The sequence below is a fragment of the Alligator mississippiensis genome, chromosome 4 (genome assembly GCF_030867095.1).
Source record: "Alligator mississippiensis isolate rAllMis1 chromosome 4, rAllMis1, whole genome shotgun sequence".
Taxonomy (NCBI): Eukaryota; Metazoa; Chordata; order Crocodylia; family Alligatoridae; genus Alligator; species Alligator mississippiensis.
In genome coordinates, this window is record NC_081827.1 from 89,195,001 (window position 1) to 89,207,122 (window position 12,122).

Sequence of the window (12,122 nt, forward strand, 5' to 3'; positions counted from 1 at the left end):
CTCAGTTTCCAGCCCCAATCTACCTTAAGTAGCCCTGGTTCTAATCTCAGTTCTGGCAACTTTCACTCCCTACACTTTAACTCTCTCTCTCTCACCTTAACCTTCCCCCAAGTATCCCAGGTATCCCAAGCACACACATACATACTGTGCCATCCAAGTTAGGAACTTACCTATGTGTAGGTGGGTTGTATGTGTGTGAACTGGTGAGTGTGTGTGTGTGTGTATATATATATATATATATATGTCATTGTGTGTATGATATATGAATTAGTGATATGTGTACTGTGGGTACGGACAATTAATTTTTGTCTAACTTTTGGGGTGTATAGTGTATGTGCTTGAATTGGTGATAGGTATGCATGTGCCTAGGTTAGTTTGGATGTGTAGAGCCTGAGCTGGTAGAGTGTGTGTGTGTGTGTGTGTGTGTGTGTGTGTGCATCCAATTAATTTGTGTGTTTGTATATGTGCAATTGTATCACATCCTCCTGTCTAACAGCACAATATGGAGATCCTGAGAGTTGGCCTGACCCCACAGGGCAACACTGGCATATCAGCGCTGCTCAGTGCCCCACATCCTGGTAAGCCAAGGGGGCAGGGGCAGCTCTGATTTTTTCTATGACAGAAAAACCAAAAGGAAATGCAAAAGTGTATAGATATTTAGACTTCATTTTATTATGATGATAGAGGCATTGGTAGGTTTCCAAATTTCTTTATATTTACAATTTTATCAATGAAACATTGCCCAACTGATTTCTCTCTCTATATAGCAGTGTTTCATTTTAATCATGGAAGAACACAGATTTTGGATATTTTAGTGAGAGAATTTGGATATTTTTATCAGAGAATTTGCAATTTTTAAACAGAGAACACCAGGATTTCTTCTGGTGAGACAAGCGGCAAGACTCGGGCAGAGGACCCTGCCCAAGGCCAGCACTGGGGACCCAGCTGGAGGGCAGACAAAGTGGCTGACCTGGCCATTTGGGGCCAGGAGGACACGCTTTGACAGTTCAAAGTGGGCCACTGTGACGAGCACATCTTCTGGGTGATAGCTGCCCAGATGGCAGGGTGGGGGTACCAGAAGACATAACAGCAGTTTCTCATGAAGGCCAACTGTGCAGACACAGCCCCCTTGCAGCTGGCCCAGAGGTGAAGGATGCTCTGCTGCAGTGCCCATACCACAGTTCAGGCAGCAGTGAGGTCCCTGTCCTGGTCTGGCAGGTGTGCAGTCATGGGGCTGCAGGCTGTCACAGGTGGCAGCAGGTGACAGCCAGGTAGCAGCCCCTATTGCCAGACTGCTGCAGTGGGTAGATGGTGCAGGGGCCACTCTAGGTTAGGACTGCTTTAGCAGTCCAGCTGGCACAAGGTGCTAGTGTCCCCAGATACCAACTGGCCTCAGAAGCTCCTGAGGGCAAGTAGTCCTGAGCTGCTTGCCAGGGAAGCTTTTTATATTGCTGTGCTGGCCCCAGACTCTAGGTCCCCTGGGCTGAAGATCCCAGAGCAGCTGGGCAGGGTCAGGTTTGCCCCAAGTGGCACAATTTACACCACACCAAAGTACATGTTCAGGCACATATGCTGAGACACAAATCTCCAGCACAAATTTTTGCCACTGCTATTTGAGCTGCTGCAAGTGCACGTGCCTGCATGTGTGGATGCTCCCTGTGGACACATCCACATGTGTGTAGACGTTTGGTCCCCCAGGGACAACTAGCAGTGATGCACCTTGCACCAGCACTGTGCTGGCCCTAGCAGCCTTACCTGGGGTTTCGGGGGCCTCCCGGGGCCTGCAGAGGTTGTGATCCTGCTGTGCAGCGTTTGGCTGGCAGCAGAGTATGGTTCTGGGTGGCCTGGCTCTACTTTTCAGCAGCACTCACTGCCCCAGCATACACTGCACTGTTTGTTTTTTCTGTGGGTTTTTTTTGACCCCTGGCAGCATCCTAGAATGTGCTATTGGTAAAGAAGAAGGTCCCTCGCCCCAGCTAACTACTGGTTTAAGGAACTCTACTGCCAAAAGTGTAATATATAGGGACATATCCAAGCAGTGTGCTGTGCAAAAAAGAAATAAGGAAGAGAACAGAATGCAGGATAGAATGTTGAATAATAATGTACTTATAATAGCTAGGGGCAGGAGTGATACAACTAATGAGAGTAGCTAATGAGAGTAGAGTAGCTAATTTGGGTCTATATAATGTGGACAAGGTGATAAATCAATCGTTTGGCTGACACTTGGGTTGCAGGGAAAATGCTTAAAATGGAGTTTAAGAAAAGATCATGCCAATGGAGGGGGTTATGTCAGTAGAATATATGAATAAGAAGCAATGCCTCTTAGACCTATAGGTCACTGAAGAAGGGAGGACATGTGGGATCATGAATGGTTAAAAGAGATTCCTCTGGACAGGGATTCTGTAAAAATGCTGCAGACACTTTTGAAGGTCCCTGAAAAAACAGTTGAACAAGTTAGAAACTGTATTAAAGCAGGCTTCTAAGGTGCTCAAGGCAAGCAAACTTTCAAATGTAGCCTGGAGTGAGTAGGACAAGTCTATAATATGAGGCAGTAAGGGTGTGTGGAGACTAAAAATTATGGTACACCTTCTACTGAAAGTTGCTAAACATCCCTGTGACAATGGCAGCTCAGGCTGCCACTGCAGCTGTCACAGGCGGTGACAGGGTGGACCTTGGCTTCGGATCACCTGGTCTGCCAGGAAGCTGGTCTTATGTTTCTTGTTTGCCATGACTTTGATGATATTATATTGCTGGGAGGCAATGCCCAAGGTGATCCTACCAAGTTTCAACCCGTTTTTTTCTGTGGGGCTCCAAACCTCCCCTTTATCCGACCCTAGCCTCTCCAGATGGAACTCGTAGCTCTCTGCAGCCAGATCTTAATGCTACCTGTTGCTCTACTGTTCTGCCCGCAGCCACCAGGGTGACCGTAAACTTCCAAGGGCCGGCCTTGGCCCGTACTCCAATATTCAAAGAAAGCAAAACCTGACTGCTCTCAGTCTCTTAGACTCAGTCCATGTCCCCTTCACCTGGGGCCTGTACTCTAATATCCAAAAGAAAGCAAAACCCGACTCTCTCAGTCTCTTAGTCAGACCCAGTCCATGTCCCCTTCAGCTGGGGTCAGGCTCTCATGTCCAAATCACAACAAAAAAAACATTTAATCCAGTCACTGCTCTGCACAGGCCTGCCCTGGCTTACTCATGAGTGTTCACAGTCCCAGTGGGATCTCTCCCATGTGCAGCAAGGCTCTAACCTGAGAACAGCAATTCTTCTGGCCTCTCTCCCAGATCCTGATCTGTCTCTGCTCCAGGGATTATCAGAAGCCCTGTGTGGGCAGGCCTCTGCCTGCCTCCTTCTCTGGGTCACACAGGCAGAGTTGCTCCAGCAGGGTGTGCAACACTTGCCTGCTGAATGCTTAGCTGTTTCTCTCTCTGTAGCTTGCAGGGAATCAACCCCCTGCTGCCCCTCTCTGGGGCCAGAAATACCTCTGAGCAGCTTTCCTTCTCCAATCCGTAGCGAGATACTGCTCTGGAAGTGTGGTGATTGCTTCTCTTCCCTTCTGGTCTCCAGCTACAGCCCTACCAGCCACCTATGCTGTAAGTGTTGCTTGCTTTCACTTTCCCTTTCTGTTGCTGCTGGCTGCTTTTCTTCTCCTGACCTCCACTGCCCAGGGCTTTTGTTTACTCTCTCGCACGCCTTCACAATCCCCTACCTCAAACTGAAGATTTTTTTGCCACATTAGCAAGGTGACAAAGATTTAGCAAAATTGTTTTTTCCCAAACTTAATTGCAGGTGGAAGTAGAAGATGATTCAAAGGTTTATCTAACCATAAACATGCAAAAAGTGTTATACCAGTAGAATAGGTTAGTGTTTGGCATTGCTGCTTCTCTTGCTATATGTCAGCAATGGATGAAATGTCACAAGGCAGTCCAAGGACACAGTGTTACCTGAATGACATTATTGTGACTGGTGAAAATGACAAAGAACATCTGGGAAATTTAAAGAAAGTATTTGAATGTCTAGAAGGACGCGACCTGTGAGCAAATCATGCAAAACACATTTTTCAGAGACAGTTACTTATTGTGGACATGTTATTGATGTACAAGGGCACTGGTACACGTAATAGGGTTTAAGTCTCATTAAATTAAATGCATAGGTTTATTAAATTTCAAAAGACTTATTTTAAATCAATGCATAAATGTTTACAGGTGACAGCCTTTAAATCAAATTCAGCTAAGTGCACAATTCACATTAAATTACAGCAGGGGGAGCCACATAACAATCCACCCCACTGATCTCTTTGGCACTCAGTTACAGCAGGGGGTGCCAGCAAACCAGTAATTCCCTCACTCCTGAAAAGCTTCCCCTTGAAGCCATAACTGGCTGCAGGGTTCCCCACGCCAAGCCATGTTGATCTCCTCCCACACCCCCAAACTGCATAGACTCTCACATCATTCCGCCTATGAAAGAAAACATGCCACATCCAGAAGGAACTGTATGCATTTAAATCTTTATTTTAACTTGTCACGCCTCTGCTAGATTTGTGGATCACTATGTAACCTCCCAGGTGGGGCCCATTCCCCAACTCACTCCCTAAGGTGTCTGCCACGCCTTGATGTTATGCTAAAGGAGGGGTTCAGCGTGACCTTAGTTAGGCTCCTGTCTGAGGTTACTCACGGTGTCACTGAGGTTGATGTGGGGCTCTGCCTCCCCTATACCCCATCCACTCACCAACCACCATTGATGATGACTTACGATGCTTGACAGCTGCTACAGCCTTTAGGCTTCAGTCCAGGTCCACTCATTGCTCTTCCAATGTGTTCACTTCTCCTGGGTTACCTCTAGTACTTGGGAGCAGAACTCAGAGTCTCTCTCAGCCATCTAGTCTACTATATGTTTTCCCCTTCCTTTTTCTTTTTAACAAAAGGGTCAGGGCTCCTCCATTGTGGACAACCCCACCAACCCACACCCCATGGGACTTTAATCAATCCAATTTTGTCCTACTTTCTCCTTTTTTATTTTTGTCAAAATAGAATTCAATAATAAAGAAAAGACACCCCCTCTACAATGACTTTTTTTCTCTATACTGCCTGGCGTGGTTGCTCTCTCCCTCAAGCCCCAGAGAGAGAACAGAGCTACAAAAAAAAAAAGGTGTGGTGGTGCCAAGCCTATCTCCTCCTCTCCCTGCTCTATTCTAGTTCACGCCCAGATGGGGTTCTCCCCTCTTTGGCAGCTCTATTGCCGCTGCCTTGTCTCTGCAACTCGGCTGTAGCCGCCCAGAGCAGGTTCTCCCCTCTTTTCCTCCTCTGGCACCCTCAGTACCTTTTAAATTTCTCATGGCTGTGCACTGGGCTGATGTCATCAGCTGCATGCCATCCACTCGGACCAAGAGGGAGCTTAAAAAATGGCACGGCTGCGCTGTGCGTTGCTCCAGCCCAGGTTCTAAATCTGGGAACAGGGCTACAGGCACCCCAAAATTCACCCACAACTTCTCCTCCCAGCACTACTGCCACCTGCCCCAAGCTGCTGCTCCCAGGAAGCTGCCCTGCTTTAGTCCCACCTCCGTCCCCAGCACCACATGGCTGACACAGGCCACCCCCAGCTTGGGACTGGCAGCTCAGAGCAATAAAACAGCAGTGGGACAGCAGCGGTGCTCAGCAGTGGTGTCTTTTGTCCGGCCTGCAGCACAGCCGAGGTGTGACAGGGGTCCATCCCTGGGCCTATCTAATATTAGCCTGACCCTCTGTTTCTGGGCTGCCCACCCACTTTTCTTGTCTGCCATGCCTTGATAGAACAATAATTATGATGTTACTTAGGTGGGAGGCTGCCTATTTGGTACCCTGACACTAGGGGTTGCTATCCACCACTCCAAACCTCCCCTACACGGTGGCCCACACCTCGTGAATAGTATACAGATGTTGACCTGCACCCTCTGTCACTGGGGTCTGCTCACCCCACCGTTGCTGCGCCCCCCCCCCCCCGCCCCCAGCGCTGGGGCCTGCTCACCCCCGTCACTGTGCCCCCTGGCACTGAGGCTCTGCACAGTAGTGTGCCCCAATGAGGTCTCCTTCTCCCCAATAGCCTCAGCCCCATCCACCGGATAAAACAGCAACTTATGAGCCCCTGGGCTAAAACATAATATGAATCCTACAAGCCACACTCTGGCTCTTTAAAACCTCAAACTGCTCCTCAAGTATTGAGTACCTCCCAGCTCTGTGTACCCTGTAGACTCCTGGAGCCTCATTAGCCATATCAACAGTCTGGCCAGCAGCCACAGCATTCCTGGGTAGTTTGACCATGCAGGAGCTCCCTCCCCCTAGCAGCTTGCCAGAGACCTCTCCTGCCAGCCTTGGCCCTGGGGTTTATATGTGCCCAGAGCCCTATCCCCTTCCTGTCAGCTGACCAGCCTGGGTGGTTGGGCTTTTAACCCCTACCCTCCCACTACTTGGTGTTCCTATAGCCTCTGGTCTTAAAGGGGCAGCCCTGCCTCATAGTAACAGGGCCAGGGTTCCCTGTTACATGAGGCCCATGGCACAAATAGACCCTCGCTTGTGAAGCAGCTTGGACAAGCCCCCCAGGAAGAACCTGACGCCACCCTGGCCCTAGTCCACAGCAACAGCTGGCCCAGACAGTATGCAGATTCAGGGGCAAACACTCCCTGTGCCCTTGTGGGCTGCATGCCCCTTCTCCCTGTGCCCCCTGAACAAGCTGCTCATGGCTCTGGCCTATGCCCTGCCCATGCAGGGCCTGCCCCTGCTTCAGTCCCACTCCCTCTCACAGCTGCTGCAGTTGCCTATGCTGCCCAGTGTTTTGGGGGTCACATGCCTCCCAATCTGTGTGCGGTGGAGGCGGCTGCCATTGTGGGCTGGGCTTTGTGCCCAAAGACCCGCTGCAGCTGGCCCAGGAGCAGCTTGATGCCATGTGTGTCCCACCACTGGACTGAACCTCATCCCCTGCTCTCCTGGCAGTGGGACGCACATGGTGTCAGGCCTCTCCCAGGCCAACTGAGTGGGGTTCTGAGCACAAATCTCAGTGTGCAGTGGCAGCCATCTCACCCCACGCACAGATGGGGGAGTATGCTCTCCCCAGGGCCTCTGCTGGGGTGTGTGCAGTGGCGGGAGTCCTCCACGCACCTGGACAAGCCTCCTGGGCTTGGACCCTCCCCTGGCCCAGCCAGGCCAGGGCAGCACTCACCTGGTGGCAGGGGCATGGAGGGGGATCGTCCCACTCGCCTAGCTGGTCCTGGTGGCAGGGGGCATGGCTCAGCTCAGCCATGTGTGTCCTGCCACTCCTACCTCTCAGACTGTGTCCCGGTCACTCCCCACATGCATTCCACTGATCCTGGAGCCTCTGACAGTTGATCTCAGTCTGGGGGGACTAGCCAGACTGAGATTGACTGTCAGGGGCTCCCCGATCGACCAGTCGCTCACGATCAGGGGCGACGCCTAGGGGGTTCACATGGATTGGTATTGGCCGATATGTCTCCTTAAAAATCAGCTATCAGTATTGGCTCCAAATACTCTATTGGTGCACCCCTACCGTCAACACATTTTAGATGCCAAAAATTAAAAAAAAAAAAACGCCTGAAGCAAATATGCCCGAAAGAAACAAAGTTGCCAGGATGGTGCCAGCATGTTTGTCGTGCAAACCTTTTGCACCAAAACGAGGGCTAGGGGTGTTGAACTCTTCTTGACCTGCTCAACAAGAGACCTATAAACTGAGGACACAGAAGCTTGGGTACAGGTACCCCTTATTGATCTGAGATGTCTGACGCCGAGGAGAAAAGAGAGCAGACTAGGGAGAGAAAAGAGCCAACCAGGGTTGTGGCAGGGCACTATTGGTGCCTGCCACTTTAAGGCCCGAGCCAAGCTGCCACCAGGTGATTGATTACGGCAGCCATTTTAGATCCCTGACTGCCTTTATAACCATATAATTTTGCTGCTGGCAAGCTAGGCTGACTACAACATCCTGGAGGTAAGGGAGGAGCTGTAGGGGATGGTTTGGAGGCTCCTGGTCCCAGGCATGACCTAAAACTGCACCCTGCCGGGAGTGGGTGGCCTGGTGGGGCTCTCAGTGGTGCAGGAGCCCCCAAGAAATGCCAGGCCAGCGATCACCCCGGTGAAAGGCGGGTAGGGGTGCCTTAACCCCTGCCCTCACCTTTGGGTGGGCCATCAGAGCAGGGTAGGTCAGGTAAGCTTTAGGAAGTGCCTGAGCCTGCTGGGGAGTGAGCCCCGCAGGGCCAAGAACACTTCTAGAAGCACCTGAGCTGGGAATGGGGGACCCCAATCCCTAAGTGCAGGCAGGAGGTGTAAACCCAACCAAGGGACTTGACTGGTCAATGCTAGGGCCAGGACCGGAAGGGTCAAAAGGGCCAGGGGCCCCCTGTGAGGGATGCCCATGATAAGCAAAGAAGTTTGGGGTCCCAACTGGCCTGAGACAGGGCCAGGGCTTATATGGAAGCTGAAGGTCCCATGAGTGGGGCCACAACTAATGGGCAAAGGGCACGGTTGAGCCAACTGCCTGAAATGCCATCTGCAAGGCTTGGGCCATGGTGTAGGGGTGGAACAGAGTCATGGATAGCTCCCGCAAAATCGGGGTGTAAAATGGGCAGCCTCCCACCTTAATTAACAACCTAATTAATTACAACAAGGCATGGCAGGAAAGACAGGTGGGTGGCATGCCCAGAGGCAGGTGGGAAATTAGCTCTGTGGCTAGTTAGGGACTCCACTTTGCCACAGCGTGCATAAGACTAGAACAGCTTGGTCCTATGCAGAAACTAAGAGCCTGGTGTGGGTGCTGGGGGACCCTGAGGTGTTAATCCACTTCAGCATTGGCAACAGCCTGAGTGCAAACTTGCACATCTTCTTGGATGTGTCCAGGAGACTTGACTAGCGGGGGCACAACAAGACCGGTCCAGTACAAGGTAAAGGCCAAGAATATGAGAGTTGCTTTCCGATGTGAAGTAGCAAGAGCTCAGCAGAAGGGCACCCCCATGCGTAACATGCCACAATATCAGTACCTGCAACTGTTAATGGAGGTGCTCGAATGCCAAGCAACGAGACAACTAGAGGTATCCAGGCCATCCTTTGCTCCTGAGAGCTCACCAGCCACGGGTCTGACTGAGAGTCCTGGTGTCTCAAGCAAGGAAAACAGTGGCAGTTCGCTAGTACTGGCCCTTGGCAAGTCCACTGAAGAGGAGAGACTGGGGACATCATTCTCCACAACTGGTATGTTAAGCCATGGGGAACCTTTAAGTCACCTGACATCTGAACTGACACCTGAGATTAGGTTGGGCTGTGACGTGAAGGAGGGGGCAGGCAATTGCAGTGAACTGACACCTGTGATTAGACTGGGATGTGACATGATGGGGAGAGGGGCGGAGGGCTTCATTCAACTGACAGCTAAACTGACAGGTGGTGGTGGGGGGGAAGGGGTTGGATCGTCATGCAGGAAGGTGAAGGGCAACGCCAAGCAGGAGGCCCTGCTGGTGAATTGTTTGCAGCCATTCAGAGCCTGCGGTCCAACAACTTGGACAGGCAGGCAAGCCCTTCTCGGTGGTTTTTCTCAAACACTTCTTATCCACTCGTCTGATTTGCAGAGCACAGAATAATTCCCCACAGTCTTTGATTTCCAGCACTGCTTGTTGCACTGCTGCTGCTGCTGCCAAAAAACCCCAGATCACATAGGAAGCCTGTTAACGATGCCTGGACAGATAGGACTGTCAGTGCCATCAGTACCTGCACGGTGTGGGTTGCAGGAGATAGCAAGGCAGGCACGTCATGTCTGTGGCCAAGTGTCATTCGGGCAATGCGTCAGGAGACATTCATGAGAAAGGGAGAGAGAGGGGCAGTCCAGTTTGGAAACATAGAAAACCAGTATTGCTTATATGCAGTGATAGTCGCTGATTATCTGTTATCACTTCTTTGTTGATTTAAACATAAACAATGCCTATGGTTATTGCTTGCTGGTATAAAAGTTCTTGTAATAAAACTCATTGCATATTGCCTGAGTTTTAAAAAGTTGAAGAGTACTGCTTCTTGATAACGATTACCTTGTAAATGCTGTGACATTTGGTTATTTATGTAAATTATGCTTAATAAATCAATAAAGGTTAATTAGGTAAAAACCTTTTCTATTCTCTTCTTTCAGTGTGTGCCATTAGGAGATCACCAGGCCAGGCTCCCAGACTTTGTTCCTGGCTTTGTTGTTATCACTGCCAAATCAACAGCTGTTTGCAACATTAGGAAGGGTGGCTTAACTTGTAAAACTGGAAAAAACAGTAAATCCACAAGTGGCAACAGCATGCACAGGGGGGCAGGGTACTGCAGGTTGGGAGTGAGGGGCACTGGCAGGGCCAAGGGTGCCTGGGTCACAAGTTAGGGGCAGCAGGATGGCTCAGGGGGCTGTGGCTTGGAGTGAGGGACAATGGAATGGGCTGGACCAGGGCACTTTTTTTTTCAAACTGGAAATACGGTAATCCTAATGACAGTGTTGTCAGTAAGGGCTGCCTGCTGCCATTGTAGGAGCACCCATAGGTCTGACTGTGGGGTGAGCCTGTGCAATTGTGACTGGCGTGGCAGCCAGCACAAGGGAAAAAAAGAACTTTATGAAGCGTGGTGGCTACGGGCTTCACTCAGTGGTATGGAAATTGCTCTAAGGGTGTCTGAAAGGCAGATATGGTGATGACAATACCATTCTCATTAAGGGCTGCCTGCTGCCATGGGTCTGACAGTGGAGTGACCTTGTGCAATCATGAATGGTGCACCAGGCAGCACAAGAAAAAAAAATTAGAAGTGTGGCAGCAGCCATGGGCTGCAGCCAGTGCTGTGAGAAGGTGGGTGCCATTTGCTCTGACTGAAGAGCAAATGAAAGTAGTCCAGGGTGCCCCCTTTAAGCATTCCTGGATTGAACCAGGGGCAGATTATAGGGTGACAATGCTGATCTCATTAAGGACTGCCTGCTGCCATGGATCTAACTATGGGGTAAGCTTGTGCATGGAAGATATGGGCTAAAATCCTGTGATCAGGAGGGAGCCATTTGCTCTGAAGGCAAATGAAAGTGAGGGTACGTGCGCCTGAAAGTTTGCTGTGATGGGGCCATCTCGAAGCCGATCCAATCATTGGACCATCCACCTGTCTAGGGCAGTCTGCCCACTTGACTCACTGGCTTTGCCTCTAGGCCAATCAGGACTCCAAGCCTCTAGCTATGGCCATCCCTTGCAGTGGGTGCTCAGGCCCTTTGACCGTCCTGGTCCTGGCCCCAGCATTGACCAGTTGAGGTTTTATAGGTAGGTTCTTGGCAGCTAGCCCTCTCCCCCATACAGGTCTGCCTTCTGAGTTTGTGTACCACATAGTTAATCCGGGCCTGTCCTGGGCCTGCTGTTCCACTTGTGCTGGGCCTCTACTCCAGCCAGCCTATGCACAGTTCTTGAGGGCCCCCTTCACGGGCCCTGCTCTACTGGCCTCTGGCTCTCACTCCGCCCCCTCACTGGGGCTTCTGGGGCTTGTGCCCCGTGGGCCTCAGGCCCCACTCTGTGGGCCTTGGCCCTGTGCTTTTCTGTCAGGGTGTGCTCCCAGCGCCCCATACTTGCCTTTCACTAGGGAGGTACAGGTGTGGCATTTGCTGGAGACTGCCCAGCCACAGGCAGCCCCACCGCACCATCCAACCCAGCAGGGTGCAGTTTCAGGTCATGCCCCAGGATCAGGAACCTCCTCCATCTAAGAGCAGCAGATCTCTGGCTTGCCGACGTTCATCCTTTGGCTCCCTGAAGCAACTGCCCGCTCTGCACTCAGGGCCTGTCTTACAGCCTGACTGCCTAGCCCTATACCAATCAGGCAGCCTCCTAGGTGCCATCTGACCCTTGTGATTGGGTCTGCTCCCACTTGATCTGCAGCCTGCTCAAGCCCTTAAAGTGGCAGGCACAATCTGTGTCACACTTGCAAATAATTTCTTCTGGTGCAAATATCGAGTTGGTATAATAAAAGATATCACCTCTACCATGAGTTCTGATTCCTTTTGCCTGTAGACCAATACAGGTATCACTCTGTATCCCTTACCCCTTTAGGTGGCTAAGCAATTCTTCATTCCTGGATGGACCTGGGGGCAGATTATGGGGTGATAGTGTT

General features: G+C 51.0%; 1 protein-coding gene across 3 annotated transcripts in view; it reads left to right on the forward strand.

The window, feature by feature from the left end:
- Positions 1-12,122, forward strand: part of LOC109281509 (heat shock 70 kDa protein 12B) — a 60,288-nt gene that overhangs the window by 18,131 nt on the left and 30,035 nt on the right. Inside the window, exon 1 of one of the 3 annotated variants that reach the window (XM_019480821.2) lies at positions 255-3,593. The exons of the other annotated variants lie outside the window; for them this stretch is intronic. The gene's annotated coding sequence lies outside the window, so the exon portion shown is untranslated. Of the gene's footprint in view, positions 1-254; positions 3,594-12,122 lie in introns of those variants that run through there. 3 annotated transcript variants of the gene reach the window in all.